The sequence below is a fragment of the Hirundo rustica genome, chromosome 12, assembly GCF_015227805.2.
Source record: "Hirundo rustica isolate bHirRus1 chromosome 12, bHirRus1.pri.v3, whole genome shotgun sequence".
Classification (NCBI taxonomy): Eukaryota; Metazoa; Chordata; class Aves; order Passeriformes; family Hirundinidae; genus Hirundo; species Hirundo rustica.
Genome location: NC_053461.1, coordinates 8,402,682 through 8,428,762, shown reverse-complemented (window position 1 = coordinate 8,428,762; position 26,081 = coordinate 8,402,682). Strand labels below are relative to the sequence as shown.

The 26,081-nt window shown below is 42.4% G+C and overlaps 1 protein-coding gene across 8 annotated transcripts in view; it reads left to right on the top strand.

Moving 5' to 3' along the window:
* The window catches only part of RAF1 (Raf-1 proto-oncogene, serine/threonine kinase), a 59,018-nt gene that overhangs the window by 6,314 nt on the left and 26,623 nt on the right, over positions 1–26,081 (top strand). For 3 of the 8 annotated variants that reach the window (XM_040076310.2, XM_040076309.1, XM_040076301.1), the window contains exons 1-2: positions 16,448–16,550; positions 25,663–25,717. The exons of 1 other annotated variant lie outside the window; for it this stretch is intronic. The gene's annotated coding sequence lies outside the window, so the exon portion shown is untranslated. Of the gene's footprint in view, positions 1–15,900; positions 15,920–16,420; positions 16,551–21,067; positions 21,228–25,662; positions 25,718–26,081 lie in introns of those variants that run through there. 4 more of the 8 variants (XM_040076307.1, XM_040076306.1, XM_040076302.2 and 1 more) reach the window with 4 other exon arrangements.

The window sequence follows — 26,081 nt, the reverse complement described above, 5'->3', positions numbered from 1 at the left end:
GACTGGGGGATTTACCCAGTCCCTGCAGTTAATTCACACACCAGGGGATGTGCAGTCTCAGTGGCTATTTCAGCTCTTCCTCTGCCCAAATTAACTCCTTCCATCAAAGTTTCCAGCCTGCACTGAGGGGTGGGTGTTGCTATGGGAATGTATGGGCACATGGAAGAGGGGATCCTTGCAGCAATTTTATTCCTGAAAAAATACTACCTGTTTCCATTACAAGAGTCGATGTTCCTGTGTACTGAGATTAAAAAAAAAAAAAACAACAAAACAGTAGATTTAGTAATCATTCCTTTCTCCTAATTCAACTGAATGAATCAGTGTCTGAAAGGCTACTAAAAATGATCAAATTCATTACATGCTACTTAATTATTCACTTTTAGGTTTTCACAGGATTCAGTTCTCTCAGAGGAGTTCAGTTCTCTAGAGGAGTCTAGAACCAGATTTGAAGTTTTCTTTGTGTGAGCAAATGAAGAAAAATCATTTTTCTGTTCTATCCTCACAAACCTTTCTCTGAGGACACTCTAATCCCCAGGGTTCTGAGATCTCATTAGGGCCCTTAGAAGTGTCCTGCTCCTGTGTTATTTCCCCAAGGCTGCTCCTGTCTCCTGCACATCAGAAGCTGCAGCCCAGGGATGCAGGAATCTCTTGAGCATCTGCTGGGAAAAGTGGCTGCAATCTGAAGGAAGTGTTTTTCCCCTGGCTGCCAGAGCCAAGCTGGTAACAGCTACCTCTGCAGAGAGGCAGCCCTCAGTTTCCAAATCCAGTTCAGAGTGTCCTGCCCTGCTGGGTAATGCCGTGCCCACTCGCCAGGACCAAGCTGTCAGAACCAGCTCGGTGTGGAGCTGTGGAAAACAACCCCAAAGCTGACTGAATTCCCCCCAGCCTTCCACCTCAGCCTTCCTGCCAGCTTCCTGGGCTTCATAACTCTCCCATCTTGCCGGCCAAGTGTCTTCCGCCGTTTTCCAGCATCTTGGTGAATCTGGTTTCTCTCACAGGCTTTGCATTTGGATTCCTTCACCTCTTGCCAAAACCCCGCAGTCCTTTCCTCAAAATTCCAGAAGGCGGCTTTGCTTACCTTTTTCTGGTTCCTTCTTTGACCCAATTCTACAAACACAGATCTGAAGGAACACAGTGATAGCCTCAGCTGTGCCAGGAGAATTCCACCAATTAATATCGGTTCAGGAGCTGATGAAACGTGGATGAGCAGATGACACTCCAGTTCAAAATTGATGTGCTGACAAGGGCTTGTGGGAAATTTATTATTTCACCGAAGAATTACTCCAATTCTTGAGTGCAGCCTAATGAAGAACTACTGGTGCACGAAGTTTTACACATTTAGGTCTTAATCAGAACCTTGTGCAATGTTGCTTATAGAATTGTCCAGATTCAGATGTGGCTGTTAAACCACTTTTGTTGAGACTAAATCACTGCCATGGCACAGAATAAACACTGGGATCTGATCAGGATCACTGGAAATGAAGTGATTACTGACTAAAGTGCTTATTTATGGACAAAGATGAACCACAGAGTCAGCAGGACCATCATTCTTTGACACAGTTGGAATGAATCCTTTGTGTGAAATGAATCCTTCCCACTAATATAAAACTTCTTATCCAGTGCTTGCCTCTTTTCCTATTTTCCACACCTTTATATTATCAACTATCAATTTATATGAAAAATGTCCCTTAATGTATTGCTGTGCCCCTTTGATTGTGGTAAACTGCTCCAAATCCCACCTTTCTGCATCCTGCACCTCCAAATATGAGTGGATACACACTCAGAAGAGACATTCTGTCATCAAAAGGCAGTTTTTTATTCTCCTGGTTTCAATTGCACACGAAATACTGAGATTATAAAAAGATATGATCTCACTGCTGAAGTGTCTCCAGCCTCAAGTGAACTGAAATTGTTTTTCTTATTCAACAAGCAAAGGGCAGCATTTCACTGCTCTTTTGAACACAGTTGTAGAACTCTGAATTCAATATTATTGTACCACCCCTATTTTACAGTGCTGAGTTTTAAAAAGGCCGGAGGGGAGATGAAAATTTATTGGCCATTTTAGCAGAGGTATGGTGCTTCCTCTTCTCTGCTCTAGGAATAAGACACAGGATGCTCAAGTCAGGAGGGAAAATTATTGAAAATCTGGGAATGTATGGTGCTTGTCTCGTCCACAGTCACTTTTGTGCAAATGGTGAGCAGAGACCATCCCAGAAAAATGTATCCTCCAAACCTTAGGGCCAGTACCTGTGCCCAGAGACTGGAAGTAAGCAGTAAATTCCATGAGCAGTAATTCCTGAGCTGTTCCTACATCACCAGCATCAAACCTCTCCAGATGCTGCCCTGGAGTTACCCACAGAGGGTTTTTCAACACTCCCAGCAAAGCCTCCCTGTGTGGAGGCACCTCTGCTTTCATCTTGTTCCATCTAGATCTAGAGGTCAATAAAACTCACTGGAGTCATCTTGAGCAGAAATACATGGAGTATTAGGGGAAATGTATGTATTCTATTCATAAAAGCTGCCATCTAGGTTGACATTCATGACAGCTGTTGCTTTCACTTGATCTCCCCGTACAAAACCTGGCAGGGCCATTTTGTGGTCACACATTTTCTTGCAGTGGAGCAGAAATTCTAAGCATTCAACTGCAAAAAGCCTCTTCATGTATCTGGTTTGAAGTGAGCACAAAGATAATACAAAACATTCAGATTCTCTTGTGTTCCTCTAATTTCAGTGCTCAGAGTCCCATAAATTATCACTTGATGGGCCTTTAAGATTCTGCTTCAGTAGAATTTATTGGGCAATATCAAAAGCAATCAAACAAGTTGAGAATGGAACCCAGCTTCCAATCTAAGGGTAGTGTTCCATGCTGAATTGTCCACAGAAATTGTAATTGCTTTCTAGCAGGAAGCAAAAGATGTTCAGTCTCTTTCAGAAGTAGAAATTAGTCTTGCACAGATCAAAAGCTATTCATATGCAAAGACCACTCATCAATAAATTGCAGCTGCCTGAAAATAACTGCAAGCCAGTGGAGAATGCTTCTGTGTGTTTCTCACGTTAATTGCTTACATAAAATTGCATCTGTTGGATGACACTGATGAAGCTCATGATTTTCAAACATTTCCTTGGCCTGCAGAGTGATTACTCAAAAAGTCTTTCTTCAGAAAAAGAACTCATCAGGGATCTTTTTGACAAAATGCTTTTTCATTGGAAAACGAGATTCACACCCAGTTTTGCATGGAAAGTTGAAAGTTTTGCATGGAAACCAATTTATTTTGGTGAAGCTTTTCTCAGGGAAGGTCTCAGAGTCCTAATGCAAAGTTTCTGGTTTAGATGAGGCGTCCCTTCATTCCCAATTATCACATAGTCTAGGCCAATTGCTCGGAACAAAGAAGTCCCAGGATTTTTCTCCTATTTTTGTATATTTATACAGAGTAAACCAGTTCCATCAGGAGAGACTTAAAGACAAAAGGAAAAAATGAAAAAAGGAAAACCTGCCACCTGAGGGGTGGGAGCTGCCCTGAGTGGCTCTTCCAGAGCCCCTCACACAAAGCCTGAATCCAGGGACATGTGGAAATCTGGCAGCAGAACTGGAGGTTCCACCTCAGCCTTTCTAGCCCAGTGTCACCCAGTCCTGTGACTTCCTTGGGTCATGTGAGGATGGGCACTGGTCTTGTGAGGATTTGAGGATTTGAGAAGTTCCAGCTCCTCTGGGGGTTTCAGCCTGGCTCAGGACAGGACAGGACCCCTGTGAAATGCTGACTTCCTCCTTGCTGTACCCTGCAAGCAGTAGCAAGGCTGGGACAGCACACAATAACCCCGAGTGAAATGTGGGGCACTGAAAGAGCTCTTCAATTTGAACTGAGAGTGGCGGTCATAATCTGAGATATCCCCTTATCTTCTGGGCACAAACAGGACTAAACAGGATTATCTAATTTTATTTACTGTGATCTCACAGTTCTGATTTGATGCTTTGGAAGCTTCAGGTGTACAGTACAATAGATAATCCCTGTTTTTATTCCTTGCCACTTCACACTTTTTCCCAGCTGGTTCCCACTATCACTAACAAAGTAATTTTGCCATCCTTGGAAATCTGTTTATTGCCTTTAACTTAATCTCAGAGCCAGTAAAATATTTAAGATCTGCTAATTTCAATTACTCCCTTGAGTGACTTGGCTAAGTAGTTTCTGGTAGAGCCACAATTTGAGCCCTTTACTGCTTTAAATCCAAAGTCTTTGTAGTTGTTGCTCATTATCATCTAAAATTTGCCATGATATTGTTGTGTGTATTTTTATTGTGCATTCTATCTTAAAACCACATTATTTCCTTATTAACACATAGCTCTATGAAGAGACTTAAGTGGCATAAAGCATCACACTTGAATATTCAGGTAGTCTAGGAAAGAAACCTGGAGAGAGTGGAGTTGGATAACGAGAGTAACTTCAGCAAGCAGGAGCTGTGACAGGTTCCACAGGCAAATGAGGCTGTTGCTGAACTCCTCACTGCTGTCATGATGGGGGAGAAATGCAGAATTAATTTATGGGCTGGTTTAAATTCAAGACCAGTTCTAAAAGATAGACCCGGCCAGTCACGTTCAGCTCATAGCAGAGCCACTTTGTTGTTTGATTTTTTCATGAAGGACATCCTAAAACTTCCCCAACTCCCCTCCTCCTTTCTGGACATATTCCATGCTGGAAGGAGCAATAGTTCTCTCATGTGGCTAGAAATACCCACTTGGCCAATGATCTCATGCAGGGCTATGGAATGATGCTCTTTGCTGCCATCAGTGATTAACACACTGCATCCAGCTATTGATTATCTTTAACCAGCTCTGCACTCTGGTCTTTTCCAGTGAATTCTGATGGAAGTCTCCAAAATCATCGTATTTTCTTTCTGGCTCACTTAGAAATGGTTTAGGATTGTATTTTTAATAAAGCCTCTTTGAAATGCTTCAGAATTTGGAAAACCTTGTCCCAGAGCACATTACTGTGGGAGAGCAGGCTGGCCAGACTGAAATGCCGTCACTACCTTGTGCTGCATCTTCATTTCCTGGATACCTTTATTTCCATCATAGGACAGAAAAGCAAAACTCCTTTGTATTTGAGAAGCCATGAAGAGACTTCCTGGGGGCAGAGCCTCAGAGCGGGCTTGCTGGATGCTCCATTTCCATTCCCTCCTGGAACAGAGGGAATTAAGAGGCTTTGTGATGATGCATTTAATCATAAATAAAGGTGTTACCATCACTTCCATGCAGGGATTTGTCTGTTCTGCCACTGGTGGAGCATCAGAAGGCACAGCCGAACTGCCCTGACCTGGGCCACTGCCCTTTGTGTTGCTTTGTGCTTTTTCCTAGAGTTTGGCTGAATAAAAATTTTTCAGTTTAAAAAAAGCAAGGGTTTATTCCACATTCACATGACATCACTCCATGTGACTCCCTGGGGGGTTATTTTTGTAGCCTGTGGTGATATCACTGAGTTCCTAGAATCAGGCTGATAAATTTTAGCACTGGACATTTATTTAGTTGGGGAACTTTTTTTTTTTTTTTTTTTTTTTTTTTTTTTTTTTTTTTTTTTAGTATAGACTTCCTTATTTTACTATTCTTTTCAGCCTGGCTTTCTCTAAACTGTTTGTTGGGTTGAGTCTGCTGTTCTCTCCAAAATACCTGCTGCATGGGAAAATGTTATTTCTCTTTCCTCTCCATCCTCTCTGTTGGTGGTGTGGTGGTGTTGTTGTTGTTTTTTTTTTTTTTCTCCTTAATTTTATTTATTTGTGAGAAATCTGGGATGACATCTGGGATAAAATGCTTGCAGGTTGTTCAGAGACTCAACAGAATCTAGAGATCTTTATTTAAAACAAACAAACACACAAACAAACAAACACCCTAAAAGGATCTTTCTCTCCAGATCTAAACAGGATAAAATGCAATATTAGCTGCCAAGAAGTCATTTGTCACAGTGTAAGTTGTTTTTAAGTGGCAATTTAAAAGCTCTTGGCTCTGCAATTTCAAATATAAAATCATAGGAGTCTGCACACAAATTCCAAATGGCAATTTAGAGAAATCATAAAAGAATTTCAAATGCCCAGAAATAGAAAATCAACTTCCAATTCAGGAAAACCTTTCATTGATTGCAACAACACTGGAGGTCATAGTGGGAGAAAATTCACTTTTTTGTTTGCATGCAGCACCCTTCCTGATCACCTGTTGCTGGATTTGATAGGGAATATCTGCAAATACCCAGCACAGTCCCTGTTTTCTGAGTTTCTCCATTTCTTACCCAAATCTTCTCAGTCCCTGCAGGATGACTATATAGACATGTGAGAGGTGCTTGTCTCATGAAAATCACTTTATGTTTTCTGTCATCCTTTTCTCTCCCTAGCTGAAGAGTCCTAATGCCTTTACTTTATCATGTAGGAGCTGGTTTGTATCTCTCCAAATCCCTGGTGCTCTTTTGTGTTCCTCTTAATTTTGTCACACATAAATGGCAGTGCAGGAACAGACCTTCATGCTGTGTTCAAAAATGTGGGAACATCCTTAAATCTACAATTTAGGGTACTCTCCTCTCCCATACTAAACTGCTGACGTTGTTTTAACCATTGCTGAGCACTCAGCTGGCATTTTTAGGGAGCTCTTCCCACTAAATCCCACCTGTCTTTATGTGGTTGACAAGAACTCAGCCAGAACCCCTGACTGATAACACACACACACAATTTAGGTTGTCTTTTTCTAGACCTTTGCTTTGCATCCACTTTCATAAAGTGTAATCAGCAATTTTGTCATCTAATATTGCGCTTGTTCAATGTCTGTGTTTTAGTCTCAAGTATCTTGAAAATCTGGTTTATCAAAATTTTGTTTAGCAGGTTTTCTTGCCTTCCAATTTAGTCCTGCTGTTATTTTTTATCACATTTTTGAAGCGGCCACATGGGCTTTCTTCCAGCCGGCTAATACCTGTGGCAGGTAAATGAATTACAATGCATATGGAATTTTGAACAATGGAATAAAAAATAATTAACGTCTTCAGCTCTGCCTGCACGTAATGATATTGCTGCTCATGTGAGTGTGATAAACAGCTGAGTAAGCAGGGCTGGCCTTTGAGATCGACTTTGCATATGCAAAAGCTGCTCTTTGTGGGATCAGTTTCCAGCTGCTCAGGCTGCAGTTACCAGCCAGTAACTCGGCTCCGTGGGCTGCTGCCAAATGGGGAGATTCCAGTCCCTGCACACCTCAGCCTGCCCTGGGACCGTGTTAGTCAGGAGAAAGAAATAAAAAATAAAATCTGACTCAGTGCGGTGCCGTGGGTGCTGCTCCGGGCTGAGAGGGGCTGCAAGAAGAAAAGGGGCTGTCCCTTTGGCACCCTTTGCATTTTATATACTCGTCGAGCCTTCTCTTGCAAAATATTATCTTCGGTATGTTTTTATTCTTTTGAAAGACTTCCTGGGTTTCTGCTGCAGTAGGACAATCCCATTTACTCAAGATATAATTACAGTTCCATGTACTGTTAAACTGCAACTCAGCCCTAAAGCAGAGCACTGCTCCTACTTTTTATTCACAGAGGAAGAGATGAGGTTCAGAGAATTTAACCAAACCCTGATTTTCTCCATGTTGTCATAACCAAATCTTGGTTTTCACCCTGCTGCCGAGTGAAACTTGAACCTTTGACAAAGGTTGAGCTGCTTGCCAGACCCGTGACTTGCTGTGAGCACATCACCTGTGAGGAGGTTCCACTTATACCGCCCGTGCTTGTACCTGGAAATTAAGCCAAAAAATTAAAAGTTCTTTAAGGCACTATGAAGCCTGACTCAGTTAAATCTGTCTGATCGTGTGAGTCTAGTAAGAATTACTCACCAAACTCTTTTAGCTTGACCCCGTGGGCTCTCTGAAGGGAGCCCCAGCTGGCAGTGCTGGTGGGGAGCTCCTGGGTGGCACAGCTCCTGCAGTGCAGGTGAGGCACACTCAGATCCAGGCTCTTTGTTTACACGGGGAATATCAACGAGGAAATCAGAATAACAAGTTCAGGGGAAGCTTAAAAATCCAACAGTTGAGGCTATTAGGAGGTAGGTGTCGGTGGAACTGAGACAACTGCACGGCGCAGCAACGGCTGCTTCGCTGTGAATTACGCTTCGCGCTGCCTTTCCTAATAACAGTCGTTAATTTAAAAATGCTAACAAAGAGCAGGGCTGTTACGCCTTGTAGTGAATAGTTGTGGTAAGAATGGCATTTATGGCGCTTATTGCTTTGAAATTTTCTGCTGCGTTAAGTTGCTGTGAAAGGGTAATTCCGTATTCTCGCCTTCTGTGATAAAAGTTTTCTTGGAACTGCTGTTCCTCCGGTGAGGAACACGGTGTGGAATGGAAAACTACCAAATTTCATAAGAAAATAATTGTTCATTTCAAGCTTGCATAAAGGATAATTTACAATGCTGTTCAACTTTGACTACCTAGGATTTTATAGCCTTGTCAAGTCTTTTCCAAAGTAGTATTTTCAATAATTCTCATTTTCTGAAAGCCTGCCCAGGTTTCTGCTGCAGCAGAACAAACCCATTTACTCCATTTAGTGAATTCCTCAATACCAACTACTTCCAGACCAAAAACTGCAAAGTAAAGGTAATTAGGACATCGTGGCTCCTTGCCAAATTCCAAAGCAGCCTGCCTTAGCAATTATCATCCCAACTGTTTCATATGAGTTGTTCCCCAGCAGTTCCACTTTCCTCTAGGAAAAGCGATTTTATGGAAAGGAACTCTGAGCAATTTCTACCTCTTGCCTCTTTTATTATTTATTGTTCCATATCACTACACAGCAGTGGCATATTTTGTGTAAATTTTTTCCATTACTCACAAAGCCACGCAAACAGCTCGGAGCTTTCCTCAGAGAATTCTTAACTTCCTGCAAAAACAAGGAACAAAAAGCTACCAGGAAAAGTAACCAAAGACTTTGAATTGCTTGAGTCTATTTCCTCTCCATAAGAGAAACTAGGATTTTCCACCTGCTTAAGTTAAATACTCAAGTGAATTACACTATATTAAACTAAATAAATCCATGATATTTTATTGTGTCAAATATGAGAATGGATCCTGTTTCTTATCCTTACTCAAAGACTTTCAAGGATTGCTTCAGAAATGACAATTCCTCTTGACTAGGTCTGTTTTATACAATCCCAGTAATACACTTTATTTTGATAGAGCTAAAAATCTGAATTTAGGCATTTGGTTGTAATGGAAATACCCTGAACTCTCCTGATATAAACAAAGCAGAGGTGAAAAATTATTTAATAATATATTTAATACATAATAATACAGACACTGTTATATTTGAAATATTAAATTTGCATATAAATTATGAAATTTTTATTTTGAATAAAACCATGGCTATAACCATCAATATTTCTTTAAGAGTAAGTGCAGTTGACTGATACTAAAAGATAAATGGGGAGCGGGGGGGGAAGAAGGCAAATAATTTTGCTTGCATTCTTGTCAGCCAAGAGTGTGATCCTACTTGAAAACTTGATACGTCAAAATCCATTTCTTGAGGAAATAATTTATTGTACAGAATTTATTTGTACTGAATGTTTCACCCAAAAATTTAGTTAAAATAGGTATTTTTGAAGTCTGAAGGCTACAAGAAGTTAGATAATTTACCCAGAGAATGCTGGGGCAAAACATCTGAAGATTGCGCGCATTAACATAAGATATTTTTGGTTATGCTGTTCCTTATTTACAAGGATAAAGTTTTCACAGGAGGAGGGGAAAATCCACCTTGGTTTATTTTCAAAAGACAGCCTTGAAAGAGGTGAATCTGTCAGGTATGTCCTGGGGAGATGTCTCAGCACTGATCCTCCCCAGATGGAAACAATGCCTTGGAGTTTCACCCTCCCTGCCTCGGGACAGCTTTGGCTTTCCTGCAATTCCAGAACCAGCAGAGAGCCCCAGTGCCTGTGACAGCAACACTGCTCAGAATTCAGGTGATAGCATGGAATCCATGTAAGAACTGAAACAGGGGGATGCTGCAGTCATCAAACCCCAAGCTGGAGTTAAAAGTAAATACATTATTACATACTAGCAACAAAACACGCTATTCCTTTCCATCCATTCCACTTCATATGTGATGGGGGGAAAATAACTTTTTTTTTTTTTCATTTCCTGTCTAGAATTTAGTGTGTGAACATAGAATCACTTATTCCAAGTTACTCGCTGTATGAAAAGCAAAGGTTTTAGCTTGTTTTAGGGTTTGCTTTTTTGGTATTTCCTTGGCCTCACTATCAAATGGATGTCTCAGCAGTGAAGTTCCAGCAGTTACTCAAGCCCTTGTGTCACTGTTCCATTTCTGTGGAGGGCAGAAGAAAGCCTCGCATAATTTGTTGCTAATGCAAAGCTTCTGTCTCCACCAGAAATAGGTTTGGAGGTGAGGAATGTCTGAATAAATGAATGTGAATACCTGTGAGTATTAGATGTGTATCTCCAAAGTATGAAAAATACTCAGGTACAAGCAGGCATGTCCACACTCATTTCTGTGCAGTTGCTGAGAGATGGAACAAATATCCTAACGCAGCACACTGGGCTCCTGCTCTGAGCTCCAACAGGAGACTTGTATGTTTGCATTCCTTTGGCCTGATGTCTTTGCTAATTACTGCTCAAGTAATTTACTTGTTTTGCTCATAGCATTGTTTTGGGTTTTTATTATCTTGCAAAAAGAAATTAAAAAAGAAGTTGGTTCAAAAATAAGACCAAAGTGAACATCATCGTTCATTTAATCAGAGTTGACTTTTCTGTTGAAGCAGAAGTATATTATGATATATATAATCAACCTGATTACCGCTGGCCAGTCTGAGAAATGAATGTGCAACAGCAAAAAAGTTCTTAACAAATGAAACATCTGACAAAAACATCCCCCTCCTTTATAATCAGACACCAGATGGGCCATATACAGATGCAAGCTTTTCAAAAGCAGCATAGCTACACTGGAGTATCACGTTAGAGCTTCCCAGGGGAATCTCCTGATGCCTTGTGCAGGGACAGAACAGTGCTGATGCCTGTGAAGGATGTGTCCATCAGCCCAGAGGGAAATTCTGCCTTTGCAGCTCTGGAATGCTCCATGCTTCGGACAGGGCTGAAAATAACTTCCCCTTGCACAGCCACCAGTCCTCACCAGCTGCAGGATGGAAATCCTGCCCTGCTGGCACACTTTCATCAGTGCGCTGCTGCTGAAGGTAGGTGCTTGCAGTGTGATTTGTAATTGTGCTGGCCCTCCAAGCTCAAATTGCTCTGTAGGATATGGAGGACAAGAATCAAAGGCTGGCTACAGGAGGGGTGTATCACCAAAAGTAACGCAGCCCTTTGATCACCTATCTTTGTTTATCCGAATGCTTGAGATGAACTTGAAAGACAATGGATAACTACGCTGGAGCTGAAAGCCAGACAGCTTTCTTTTCTGATTTTGCATTGCTTTTTGTACCAGAATCCAGTTAATGAGAGTTGCTTTTCTCTTAGCGCAAGAATGCAGGCACATGGCTAAAATGGACTTTTGTCTTCGTGCTGCCTGCATGAACCTTTGAGTGGTGCAGGTATTTATGACCTTGTACCCACATGTTAATTAGCAGTGCTATCTGGGAATAGCAATAGGATGGATTCACTGCCTGCTCTGGGTTTCCTTGTTTCTGGAATCTGCCTTAGAAGATAGAAGCCGAGAGTGACGTGAGCAGGGCAGGAGTGAAGCTTTCTGTACAAACACATCACAGTGAGGGCAGGTTTCTCACCAGAACCATAGGAAAACCACTTGGGCTTCTTGATGAAGAAACAGAACAAAAATTATTTTGAAGATTTAAAGGAAGGTTTGTGTCTTTTTCATCTACAGCCTGATGCCAGCCTCCTATCTTACCCTGTCACTACTCATTCCATACTCACTATTCCTCGCAGAAAAATGAAATTTTGCTGTCATCCTCTGTGTTATTACAATGGGCAGCTGTAATTCTTCTGCTTGGAGAGAAACTAAGCATTGAGTGGAGTTCAGTGACAATGAGAAATTGTCAATGCATGGCTTAATGTCACCCTAAATCAGGTGAGAAATCCTTTATGCAGCTCTCTATCAGGTGTAACTGCTCTGGTGCAGAAGAGGTTTTTATGATATTTTCAAGCTGTCAGGAAAGAGCTATTTATGCTTTATTATTTTTAAACTGTAGTACTAAGCTCTAAAGGGATTTTGTTGTGGTTAAGACTTTTTCAGAAAGTCAAAATAAACCAAATAAACCAGTTTGGTTAGGTTTCAAAAATAGAATACATGTGTAAATCAAAGTGCTGTATTTATTGTCTCTGCAGTGTAGGAATAGAATGTTCAAATACACACAAATTATAGCCCAGATTTTTAATTTTTTAAAAAACTGTCCTCTTTTTGGAGTTCAAATAATGCTTATTCACACTGAGTTTTTATTCCCTGTGCAGGTGGCACTCATCAGTTCAGCATCTCCACATTAAATTTATAAAACATTACTCTAAAATTATTTTCATACTTTGATATTCTCAGTATCCAGTGCTACCCCAGCTGACCTGGTGCATTTGTCTTGCGCTCTTTGAAACTTCGTATGTTCTGAAAGGGGATTTACCCAGATTCTCAAAATTATTTGGAATTTAACTGCTATTCCTCCAATACATTTCCAGCTGTGAGGAAAACCCAGTTATAGTCACCTGATAAAATACATCTGTACCCGTCAGACATTGCAGAGAGCACTTTGAAGCCACTTTTTGGCTTTAGGGATATTTTCTGTTTGCTTTTTCTCAGTTGATCTGTACAAATGGGCACCAAGGTGTGGAACAGCAAAGGCTCATGGAGGAAAATTGTCTGTGAGCAGGACCTGCTTCATGTTTTGAAGCTCTGAGCAGCATTCTTGCATGTCACAGCTTCTTGTCACACCAGGAAAAAGTTAAATCTTGGCCGTAAATGCTGCAAATGAGAATCTAAAATTCAGGAAAGCCACTGAGCTCAGCCTGTTGGGAGGAGAGTCTGAGAGAACTGGCTGGGGGACTGCAGTGCCCTGAATTTTACTAGAAGCAAATTGCATTGCTATGAAATTGGAGAGGCAGCAATGCTCTGCTGCACTGCACAGAACCCAGCCAGAGACACTGGAGAGCTGCAAGGCCATAAATGACAGCAGCAGCACTCGCAGCACTGCAGACTGCTGCCGAACTCAGGGAAAAGTCCAATAATCTTTTGTGTAACATTATCAGTGGGGAAGAGCTAATAAAACTTCATTTTTTACTGTTTATAGAGTTGCACTCTCAGAATAATTTAATTACTGCAAGGCCTAATGAAAGCTGTTTCAGTTGATTCTCTGAAGTGTTCGCACACAAACTGGTATTGAAAATCTACATAACTGATATTTTCATCCAACATATTTATTGTTAATCTTATAGAAAGACACCCAAGAACCATAAGTATGAACAGCTAATAGATGATAGTAAAGAGATTTTTCATATGGAAGAGAGATTTGGCTTCCAAGATTTGGCTGAAAAGCTGCTGGACAGGGTGAGAAAGGCATGCACTGTAACCAGCTCAACAGCAACCACCTTTGGCAGTATATGGATAAAGTAAAAAACTTGACAGTGTGTTCCGGACAAAGCAGCAGAAATAATGTTTTTCATTTCAGCAAAATAAGTTTACCGCACTGTTAACAGCTTCATATATAAGGTGTCCCGTTGTTGTAAGGCAATTCATGCAGTTTAAATTATCAATGCATGAAAAACCCAAACTAAAAACTATATTTCCACTCCTTTGAACACTTTAGTGACACAGGGAAATAATAAAGCCCTTCAGCTGGATGATAAAATATAAATAGTTTATGCATCATCATACAAATAAGAGATGCCTTATTTGGCTTCTCTTTTAGGTTGCTAATGCTTGATTTGTTCAAGGGCACTTTCTTCATGGTCTCTGTATGCTGGACTTCTTTTGTCTCTAACTTGACTTAATTTTTTTCCTAAGCAATGTTCTCTTACTCAAAAAGAACTTATGCAGGAGTAAGAAGATGATTTGTAGCATAATCAAACCTTGCAGAAGGACACTGCTTTGGCCGTGGCTGGATAAAATGATAGTTTGTCTACAGAGTTTGTCTACAGCAATCCTTGGCTTGAGGAGGAAAAGACAGGAATATTTCAAACCCAGAATTCCATAATAAAGTGTGTATATGCCTTTCTTCTTTTTCCCAGCCAGAATTCCACTCCTAATTGTTGCTGCTCGTTCTTCTGAGGCTTAGAGGTATTAAGGATACAATTAAGGTTATGTGGTGCCACTTCAAACATTTGATATTTTTAGAGAATCCCCAAGTAAAGACTGGGAACACAGGAATATTGCACATAGCAAATGGAATCACCACAAATAAGGAAAAGTTTCACTTTTCCGTGCTCCTTTCCAGCAGTCAGTGTGAAAACTCTTCTCAACCATGGGGATCATCCCTCCCATTTTGGACTGTGAGGAAGCTGAGGTCCACAAGGCTGGGATGCCTTTGCCTGCATGACAAAGCCACTGGAGGAAAGGGAATTAATCCCCAGGCAGATCGGCCTCACACCCCGGGATAACGGTGCTGTCACAGCCTAAAGCCCAGTGGTTTTCATTCTCCTTCTAATTGCTCCCCAGGCTGCTTTTTATACAGGTAGGAAAGCCTCCAGATGGTGAAAATGTAAGATCTGATTATATACATGGACAAAGGAAAGTCATTCATGGACATTCACACTTTAAACATCTCACCACAAACATAAACCAGATCAAACTGGGGAAGAATGCTGATAATTTTCAGTTTATTTTGGAAAGTCTGTTCAGTTTTTGTTTCCCTTCTACTTCAGCGCTGTAATGTTGCAGTTTCCCTGTTTGCTTTTGTTTCTTTTTTGCAGTTATTGTCTTTCTTTGCACGTGTTGCATTGTTTAACTCTGAAATCTGGCTTGCTTTCCTCCAGATCTGTGTTTATTTGCTCCATGACTACACTCCTTCACTGTTCCAGTCTTCTTATAAAAGAAGTTTAAAACTTTATGAAAGGTCTTTGTCAAAACCTCCTCTTCTTGAGGTGGCTTTCCCTCCTTTCCCTCTTTCTTTGCAAGCTCCTCATTGTGTTTGTATTTTATATTACAGTATTTTAAGATCCTTTTGCATATTTTGCTAAAATCTGTACTACTCTACCCTATTACATGGACACACTTAGGCTAAAGCCATGTGACTATTTATTGTACACACTGCTTTGAGTGTTTTTTTGTATTTTGTATTTTTGGAGAGCGCCAGGACCTAAGGACTCTCTTATGTTTGGGGAATTTTTTTCTTATTTGGTGCTTAGGAGAGGCAAACCCAACGGTGCTGCTTTTTCCTTGTCCTTGCTATGCCTCTCTGAGGTTAATGTGACTTTCGCTGAACTCAGGTTTTGGTTTATATCAGAACTTTCTTCCGTAGAGAAATCCAAAATAAGGCTGAGAATTTTGCTGGAGGCTCTTTTATAGAGTAACACTTATTTAATTAACAATTAGTGTAACTTACATGACTGTAAATGCAAACGTGTAATGCTTTTTAAAAACAGTTCTATGAGAAATGTTTTCCTTTGCTACGGCTACCCTGAGAAGCTGTATTTTGGGGTGATAATTTGTTTACTGTTTTCATGTGCTGTTCTGTACGTTTTCAAAGCTGAAACAAGTGAATTAACAGTGAGTAGAGCCCTTTGGCATCCCCACTTTTTCATGGAGGCTGTGCTGAGTTACACAGGGATTACTACCTGACAGCTGGCCCCGGTCTCCTCCAGGAAAAGAGCTTGCGCGCTATTTTATTATTATTATTATTATTTATTTTTTTTATTTCTCCCCAGATATCTTTCCCAGCAGCTCACACCCCACCCCTCAGCACGTACCGCCCCTTGGGAATTGCTGCCTGCTCCCGTCAGAGCCAGGCTTTGCTTTGCTCAGGTAGGACAGGGCTCGTTTTGCCCAGGTAAACCAGGGCTGGCTTGGCACAGCTCAGGGCTCTGCCCCACCAGCGCGGGGGTGTCCGTGTCCACACATCGGGCCTGATTAATTAACTAATTAATCGCCAAACTACTGAGGGACTCAGCCGAGGCAGGGCTGGTGCGGGGTGGAGGGAGGCGGCCGGCGCCTGTGAGGCGGCAGCGCTGCGGTTCCCTGAGGGGAGCCGGCTCAGCCGCCCCATCGGTGCCCGCTCCAGGCCCCGGCGCCGCGGCAGCGCTCATGCCGCATTCCCAGGCCGGGTCGCGGCAGGGCTGGAGGCGCAGCGGCGGCGGGATCCCCTCGGGATCCCCTCTTTCCCTTCCTCCTCCCTCAGCCGAGACCACGGCGCCTCAGCCGCTCCCAAATGGCGGCGGGGCGGAGCGGCCAATCCACAGCTCGGCGCTCCCGCGCCAGGCGGGGAGGCGGGAGCGGCGGGGCGGACGGGCGCAGGGTTGGCGTCGAGCGCCGAGCGGGCGATGGGCGGGGATAAATGTCTGCCTGGGCGCGGGGCCGCCATTTTCTCTGAGGCGCGGAACGAGCGGCGTCGGGCGGGATCGGGGCGCGGGGGACCCGCCGGGGGCCCGGGACACAGGTACGGGTGGCCGGGGAGTGCCAGGGGCGAGCGGGACAGCCGTTCCCTGTGTTTCTTCTCTATACAGCGCTCCGTTCCGTGCTGGCGCCGCTCCGGGCTCGGCCCCGGGCGCGCTGACCCGGCCGCTGCCTCGGCCGGTCGGCCCCGGCGGACGCTGGGGACGGAGGAGGAAAAGCGGGCGGCTTCGGGCCCGCGAAGCTTCGCGGCCGGATTGCCCGGGCCGGGCCGGGGGGATCGGTGGCCAGAGGGCCGGGGCGGGGCGAGGCTACCCGAGGGTCGGGGGGAGCGGGGCTGGGTCGTGGCCGCCGCTTGTCAGCGCCAGCGCGGAGCCTCGCGGGTGGGTCCGCACCGTCCGGGGTGAGCATCCCTCAGCCCTGGAGCCGTGCTCTGTCCAGGGGAGAATGAACAGCGGGCATCCCGCAGCCCTGGAGCCGTACCCTGAGCAGGGAGAGTGAGAGCCGGCATCCCGCAGCCCTGGAGCCGTGCAGGGCAGGATGAGTAGTGGGATGAGCATCCCGCACAGTTTGGAGATGCTCCGTGCCCACAGCCGGGGCTGTGCTGGCCCGCTCTCCTCAGGTCTCCGCTGTGATACTGTAGCTTTGTCCCTCTTGCGCTTCCCGCCGGGCTGCCTGACCCTCCTGTTACTGTGATCCGTAGTCTGCTGAACTGGGAGTAGAAAACGCCTTTAGGTGTATCGGTGCAACTGAATTCTTTCTTCTCGGGCATTCATCGGTGCGAATTGCTTGCTTGCTTATTTTTTGGAGTTTAAAATCGGATAGACATCTGCTAAGAGGAGTAAGATTGTTCGGTGTCCTGATTCCTTGTCAGCTGTTCAGCCTTGCCGTGTAGCAGTGGTGCTCCTGCAGAGCCCGGCATCCAGCCCTGTCTTGTTGCCTTCCTCTCTTTCTCTCCAGCTTGACTGCACACACCAATAACCTGCCTGTCCGTTGTCCATCTCACCTGTGACAGACCAAATGACTTGTGTAGAATTGTTTTCCTTCTTACCCTGAGGTGACATCCATAAATGCAGGGACTTCAGCTGTGCCAGTGAGACTGCAGAACCAGTTGCAGTGGGATTGCTGCAGCAGTTTGTGTTCCAGCTGCAGGTTGTAGGTGTGCAGAACCGGAAGGATCTGCAGTGGCGTAAAGCTCAGAATCTTTCCAAAGCTGAAGCCAGCTTAAAATATCTGAAGAAGTTTTTTATTTTGATGCTTCTGAAGAACTCAGTTCCAGCTATTGCCTGAAGGATCACTGCATAGTGCCAAACTAGGATATCATTGGAATGGGCATGCTCATTCTTCTGGTTGTGTCTGCAGTGTCAGTGCAGAAAGAGAGATTGAGCTGATGAATGTGAGAGTTAATTCCAGGCAATTCACTTAAATCTCTTCTGGGGACACCCACTTAGAATGGAAGTGGCTTTAGTTTGGTTTGTCTGAATGAGAATTTTCTGCAGGCAAACCCTGAGGCTGCAATTAATCATGAAAGCTGTAGGGATCTCTGTGTGTGCTCATGAAATGAATATGGTGACTGATTAATGCAATAAACAATTTAATCTTAGATTATTAAGTTAGAAGTGAAGTAGCATTGTTGGGTTGGGGCAGTGATGCCTTCAGAGACCTGGAATATGTTTTTCATATGCTTTGTTGCTATTCTTAATATCTTCAGGACTGGACAACTTATTGTGCAGTCCTGCTGATCAACCTGCTTTGAAGGAAAAGCTGGAAGTGGCAGAAAAAACTTTTTTTTTTTTTTTTTTCCCAAAGAAGATCTATTTTTTCAGTTTAATTCCTTTTCCGTTTTTTATTCTTAACCAACCATGCATTCTGTTCAAATTGCATATGAAGTCACTGCTGTCTCAGGGCCTGAACTTACTACATCTTATTAAAATAACTCATTTTCTAAACCACAGACATGACCCATGGAAGTCATTGGTCAGCACTTCTTGGTACGCTACATCAGCAGTAATTTCTTCTGGGACATCTACTCCCCTCCTCCCCCCAGATTATTGATGTGGCTCTTTGTGCTGTTGGAAAACCAGGAGTTGAGAAGAAAACCAAGTTTTCCTTGTTGGAAAACATAAAATCCAGAGCTGTTGGTTTCGAAGCCTTTTGTAGGAGATAGCAACCAAAAGCTGTTAGGTTGAATTATTTTATTTAAAGGAGTCTTCAGTCAAGACTTCAGTGCAGGAGTTAAACTGATTTTCTGGATACAGGATGTTTAAATTGTTTTTATATTGCTAATTAAGTTAGTAGCACAAATGAACTTGGACAGTTGCGTGCAGGTTGGTATTTGGGTCTCCCTGTGCACAGTCTGTCCTTCCCTGTGCTGCCAGAGCCATTCCTTTGCCACACCTTTGTCACACCTCCAGCACCCCTCTGCTCCCCTTCAGCACACCCAGATGTTTGCCTCCTCCCCTTCGCTTGTTGTCAGATTCTTGTCCTGCTTCCCTGGCCTCTCAGCTGGGCAGGAGGGAGGGGTTGCTGTGGACTTGGGCTCCTCACTCACTGGGGATGTGACCCTGCTGTTCATGCCATGGCTGATGGAGAGCAAGGAATTCCCCCGTACTTTGGCTTCCTATTCCTATAGCATGTGGGGAATGTCCTGTTCTTTGTGCTTCTGCCTAGCTTTAAAAATGAGAAATTCCCAAGGATTGCTGGAGGAGAGGCAGGACAGTTGGGTCCCAGATCACCTTCCATTAGTTGCCCAGGGTGTGAGGGTAACTGGATTTGTGCAGCCGCATTTCCAAAACTTTCCTGGCAGTTCAGGAAGCAAATGAGTGTTTGGCCACTGTGTGCAAATGAATGATTGAAAAGGATGATCGTGTTGTAAGAAATAATTTCCTGGACCATCTTCTAAATTAGGAACACAAATCTAAAGAGTGTGTAATGAAGAATAGCATTTGGTGTTCTGTTTATAACAAAACCATCAAATTGCGTAAGTTAATCTTTCTTTGGGGAAGCAACAAAAGTCATCAAAACAAAATGAAAACTTGTGATTTACCAAATTTCAAGCACTGTAATTGAAGCATGATTTCAGTAAGTTTCACGTGTTTAATTTGTAAACAGACAAGTTTACATCTGGATTGTATTGATTTTGATTGATTTTGTGTAATTGCTTATGCAAAACCCTTTGGTATTTTCTGGTCTGTATATTGACTAAGATTGTGAAAACATTTGATCAGCTCTACAAATTAATTGAAAGAAGAGTTGATGTAACAGTAGGGACTTCGTTAAATTTCTAAACTTACGAAAAATTTCTGAACTTATGGCTAAATTTCCCGTTTTTATGACAAGTTAACAAGGTATTTTAGCAATGAGCATGCATTAGCTCATGGCTTTTGAGAGAGCATGAAGTAGATACAATTTATTCTGTATGGGTAACCCATGTTTAGTGATGTTCTTATTTTTTTTCTGAAAAGAAAGTCTCTTTTGGCCCAAGTTCTGTGAATAATTCTCCGAGCTCTGCTGGCTCTTGCTGTGTGCGCTGTTTTTTTGTAAACAATGCTTTTGCTTTGAAAAGCAGCTGGCGCACGTTTATTCCTTTAGTGACTTGAATATTGTGTTTGTACTATAAATGTCATCTGTTTTACACAAAGTTGATTTTATTGCAGCACTGTGTACTGACCTTTTACAGTTTAATAGAGTATGGTCATCTTGTGTACTGAAATGCTGCAGTGCACACAGCAGATGAGGATAAACAGAGTGCTGGTCTGAAGTCATTTGTAAATGAGAAAAGCATTTTCAGAGCTAGGAATTAGAACCGATAATTAATAAATAGCATGTTTGCATAAGTTTCCTACTGCCAGGCTTTGAAGTGATGTAGTCCATGTGATTGAATTGTGCGTTCTGCTTGCTCCTGGGGAACGGGAGATTTTAACAGCAAAACTCTGGATTTGTGTGGCACCACAGCAGGGTGGCAGGTACAGGGTTGGTTTGTAGGTGCAGGCGTGGCAGCTCTGCCATTTCTCCTGTGCTGCTCCAAACGCATCAGAGCAGCAGCAGCGCACTTAAAACAGAGCTGTTTCTCTTCAGGCAAAAAGAGCTGGAGAATTGCCTTGCAAATCATCTGTGCATGTGGTGAGCGTGAAAGTGCCTGTGCCGCGTTTGCTGGGCGCTGTCTGGAGATCTGCACATGGGACCTGTATCTCCAGCTCCTGCCACCTGAGCCCCCTTTTATGTCGCTCGCAGTGTTGTGTTGAGGCTCTGCAGATGTCGCCTCGATTACTGGGTTCTGCTGTTAAACTCGGGTTTAACTCCCAGTTCTGTACCTGCCGCTGGTTTGGCCCTGGAGCGCTGCAGTTGTGAGCAGCAGCTGACACAAGGGCGTTAATTACTGGGGCATTCCGATGGCCAGACGTAGTATCGGTGCAGCGCTTGAGCCATTGGTGTATTTTTAGTTCCTAGGCAGAGGGAGGTTGCTTCCCTGACTCGCAGCTGGGTGTGGTGTGGGGTTAACCAGATTAATTAAAGCTGGCTCAGAGGTTCGGGCTTTAAGAAATAGTTCTGAGTCCCCATTATAGTCTTCTGCTACATAAACTTCTTCACTGGAGAACAAGCTGGAGTCCTCAAAGTGGGGATTTTGAGAACACTGAGCTGAGATTACCAAGAGGGGGACGCAGGATAGTGCAGAACTAGAAGAAGGATGTCTCTAATGCTTTTGTAGGGGAAAACATTTAAGGTATATATTGAAATACTTTAACATAAGACCAATTTTACTTTTTCTGTAATGTCTTCTAGTTTGCTTCCAGTTTGTGTCTCTGTCAGCTCTACCAGTAATTTGTGCTGGCTTTTGTATATTCCTCTTTCTTCTTCTCAGCCGTTTAAGAGTGTTTGCTCAAAGTCTGGTGATACTTTCAGTATTTTATAGTGGGTTTTCAGTCTATTAGCACCCCACAGAAGGCACTGCTCTCTTTACTTGCTACCTGTGGCAGAGATGAGTAAATTATCATTCTTTTTTCTTTATTCAGATTGTCTTTGTGCATAAGAAACTTGAGATTTTATGTAAGACTTTTTGGTGAAACTGAAGGAGCATGGTGATGCAGGTGAAGATGTGTGTATTCCCTTTTGTTTCTGTGGAATTGTTGCAGAAATGTAGGAACACAGAGGGAGAATCTTGCAAAGCAGATATAGGGGGGATCATTAGACTGGAAGTGTTGCTGGGAAGAAAAAATACTGGGTAATCATACTTCAATTTTTTTTTTTAGTGCTTTTTAAAAAAAATTTATTGCCATCCCCAAAAAATGCTATTTATATTGTTTCCAAATCATTACCATAGAAAATGCACTATTAAAAGTTTCTTGTAAAAGAGAAAGTAAAGTGGATTTTAATTTCACTTAATGTGGAGGTAAGAGTGCCTATAATTACCTGTGCAGCTTTCACTTGGAAAGGTGTATTTTGGTACGTGGGAACTTAGGGTTGTTCAAACTTTGCTTTAGAAACTTTGTTCTAAAGTTTCTCTGAAAGTTGCTCATATTTATGGCGCAGGATGTGACTTCACCTTCATAGTCAAGAAGTCTTTTTTTTTCAATTCCTGAAGTTCAGAGTTTGTCTAGTAATTGTTAATTCCAAGACTACTGTTGGGTTAATATTTTCCTTATTTTGTTGATTTCTGATAGAAATTTAATTCCTTCAGATCTAATCTATTGCATAGCCCCATTAAAATATTTTTTCAATTCTTGTGTGTTTCTGTTGTGATTTAATGTGTTTGGGGTTTTTTTTTTGTGAAGCTTGTGTTACAAAACTCATGCATTAAAAGCATAGCAAAAGTGTGAATTTGTGTGAGACTGATGCTTAGTTTTTTAAATAAACACACAGTACAGGGGCCACTGTGTGCAAATAAACATCTCTGATTATTGCAGGACTTGCAAGTTGAAGGAGAGGTAAATATGTTGATAATCAGATTTTCTTAGATTGAGGTAGAAAAGTGTGAGAACACCTGTGCCAGCTCAGTGACTCCCTGCTTTTCCAAGCTTTCTTTTCCCTCCCCATCTGCCTCCAATAGCTTTGGGAAGCTGTGTCCAATCAATCCCGATCTGGAGGATGAGCAGGCAGGAACCTGTTTGTGGTGGTGAGATGGGAGAGTGCAGGTTTCCCTGGTGCCTAATTAGGAAGCTAAGCACTTTTGGTCACCTGCAAGTCAAGCTGCTGGCTGTGGAACACAGTCTCTTCTGATAAAACAACATTTCTGCCTTTGTTTGAATGCTCAGGTTGGGGTGGTTGTTATCTTTATGTGGACAAAACCCATTTATTGTTCAGTGCTGGGGAGGGGTTGTTCCAGGCTGGTTGGTCTGCAGAAATGGGATAAAAGGAGTTCTTTAGAGGATGGGTCGTGTGGTTGGCAGAGAGCGGAGTAAATTAAGAAGCTTCCAGTGTTCTGCAGCCAAAAGGAGCAACAAAGTGTGCAAACCTCTAATTTTATGCTGACGTTTGACAAGAAATAGGCTGAATTCTGAGTGACATCATCCCTGTGTGCTGAACGCTTTGGAGCAGGTACAAAGCTTACGTAGGCAATAACAGTGCTGCAAGCAGAGGCTTGGGGTCACAGTGATGCAGGGGATTGATTTCAGCTCAGAAACAGGGCACAGCTTACTCTTGGATTTCTCCAGCCTTTTAAGTTGCCTGTGTAACTTGCTCACTGGCAGTGGGGAGGTTATAAAAAGAGAGCCAGCTGATGTTGCAATGTAAGCGCTGCCCCTGTAGTGGAAAGACTGTCCTTTGGCATGTTCACTGCTGCTATTTTTACCTATTCCAGTAAGATCTGCCCTTGTGATGTTGAATTACAGGACATTACCTGGAATGATTTTCTGTTACGAAGTGCCGTATGTGCTGAAGAAAACTTTCAGTAAAATTGGGCAGATTGACAGTAAAACTGTCTTACACTGAAAAACAGTTTTTCTTCTGTCAGCACAAATAATAATGTAGCTGTGACTACAAGAGATTCTTTCACCTTTGTTTGCATTTTTGATGTCTGGCAGCGTTTTCCTTTTTTTTTTTTTTTTTTAATTTTAGGTTTCTTTGTATATTGATTATTTTGTCTTTCTCAGTTTTTCGTGTGGAGACTTTAAATAGACAATGTGAGTTTTAAAGATGGGGATTAACAGTGTGGCTCCCTCATAAGGGAGTACAAGGCTTTGTCCTAATTTCTAAAAGGCCGGGTTGACGTTGACTAAATTTTATTTTGTATTCCTGCACACTATAGTAAATTAATATTTTTTTCTGGGAGTAAATTATCAGCACTTTCAGAGGCAAAATTCTGTATCTACCCAAATACTTGTAATATTTGGAAACCGGAGCAAACAGCAAGAATGCCCTGACAGTGAGACAGGGGGGTTCGTTGGCACAAGTATCACACAGAAATGTGTGACTGCTGAAATGTCTGACATTTGTGATTACCTTATCTCACATACAAGGTGTATTTTCTAAAACCATCAACATCTATTGTTCAGAAGTGATTGACAACACTGAAACCCAAACCTCAAGCTTTTGTCCTGACTCTTTGTGCGTTTTAGGAGTAGATTTGGGGCAGAATCTTTCTGAAGCAATGGTTTGACCCTGAAGTGTGATGAGTGATGAATTTGTGTGAATTCAGCATTCCCCTTACAGGCCTTTGCTGGCCTCGTTCCTTCTTCTACTCCTCAGAGCACCTCAGGTGGAAATCCTGCAAGCAGGAAACTTCTCCAGGACACGGGGATTTTCTTCTTCCTCTGCTCGGCCATTGCATTAGGTGAACAATTCTGGTCAGGTTTGATTGAATCTCACATCTGCAGTAACAGCTGGGCTTTTTGACAACTCTTTTATTTCTCAAACCCTCCTTGTTGCCAGTTTGTTAGCAGTTGTTCTTACTGATTTTTTTGTTATGCATCCTTTTATCTGTCAAGAAAAATGCATAATTTTTCCTGCCTTACAACTATTGCTGATAGGAATACTGCACCTGCTTCTTCAGCCCATCCTACTTGGTTTGTGCTGTGCTGTCTCTTCTTGATTTATGCATGAGATTTCTTTTTATTCTTGCCGATTTTGTTGTAGAAATGCTTTGGGTTTTCATTCTCTAAGTGCAATTTCCCCATCAGTTTTCTCTCCTTTTTTTCATGTAACATTATCCATCTTAGTGACTCACTGTCGTCTCTTGTATTTGGTTATAATTATAAGATCTCACCTTTTCCTCTGGTGTAAAAAAAGCAGGATTCTTTTTCCCCAGTCACCCTGCTTATCTTTTTCCATGATGGAAGGCATATTTACAGTATTTTATATGCCACATTCCTTAATGTTTGTTGGAGACAGGTGTGCTAGGTGTAAGCGGGGTAAAGTCACAGCTCAGACTGTCAGCAAATTTTACTTTTTAAATGACTGAAAATGGCTCAAGGGGGAGGTCTCAAAGCATTCAGCTAGTTTCTTGTTAATCTTTGAGAGTTTGCTGTCTTAAAATCATTGCAGCTCCTTTTAATTTATTCATTTTATTTTTTTCGCCACCTGCTCTGTCCAGGAGAGATAACCAAACCTCTAACCGAAAGTGAGCTGGCAATACAAGATCTCTTCTTGATTTTTTTTCTTGCATTTCTTACGAAGACATGAGGAAGCTGAGACTTCTTGGTCTGGAGAAGAGAAAGCTTTGTGGGGGATTATCCCATCAAGATCTCTTCAGCTTTCCTAGGAATTCTTCCTCTTGCAGTTTGTGTTTTATGCAAGATACAGAGAGCCTTCAGAGGCTTGGCTGCTTGTTCCTGTTTGTTTGTTTTGTATCCAAGATTTGTCAACTTTCGTGAGTCAGCAAGGTGTTTGTCTGAGTGAGGAACGGATGTGTGTGAGAAGGCAGTATTCAACTCCTACTTAATTTTTACTTCAGTGAGTTTTTAGAAGAATCTTGTAAAAGGTTTTTCTGGATTTTTGGAATGAGATGCTGTTAAGCTGGGTAACATTTGGTTGTTGTGCCCTCTGTCTCCTTACACTGAAATGCTTCACAAAATAATGAAATGTTGGAAGACTCTGAAAGTAGAAGGATGATAATTTATCACTGATGTGATTTTTTTTGTTGTTGTTATTTATTTGGTATGTCGTGCATGTATATGTTTGTCTATTAAAATATAAATATCCTCTGTTTTTTTTGTCTTCTACAGATGATGTGCTTCATCCTTTTGTCATAGGACTTCATTTGCTGAAAGGAAAACTAAGGTTATAAATTCTCTTGTTATCTTTCCCTTCTTCCTTCTCCTGCCCCATTCTTTCTTTGGAGATGTCTGGACCTTTTCTTCTGGAAGGGAAACTCAGCTCAGCCCAGCTCTTGCACTGCTGCTGAAATTCACTTTCTGTTTTTTGAAAAGTGCCACCAAATTGATATGGAGCTACAGTTATTACAGGATTTGCTTTATCAGAAGTGTATATTTAACTTAAGTTACTTGAGTCAGTCTCCCTGGGTATTTACTTTGCAGGAAAAAAGCCCTTTCTCGGTTTAGAACTTCAGCTCTTGAGATTTGCCTGTCTTCCCCAGACAGCATTTGTCTTTCCACACAGCTGCAGGTCTGTTGGGAATAATCCA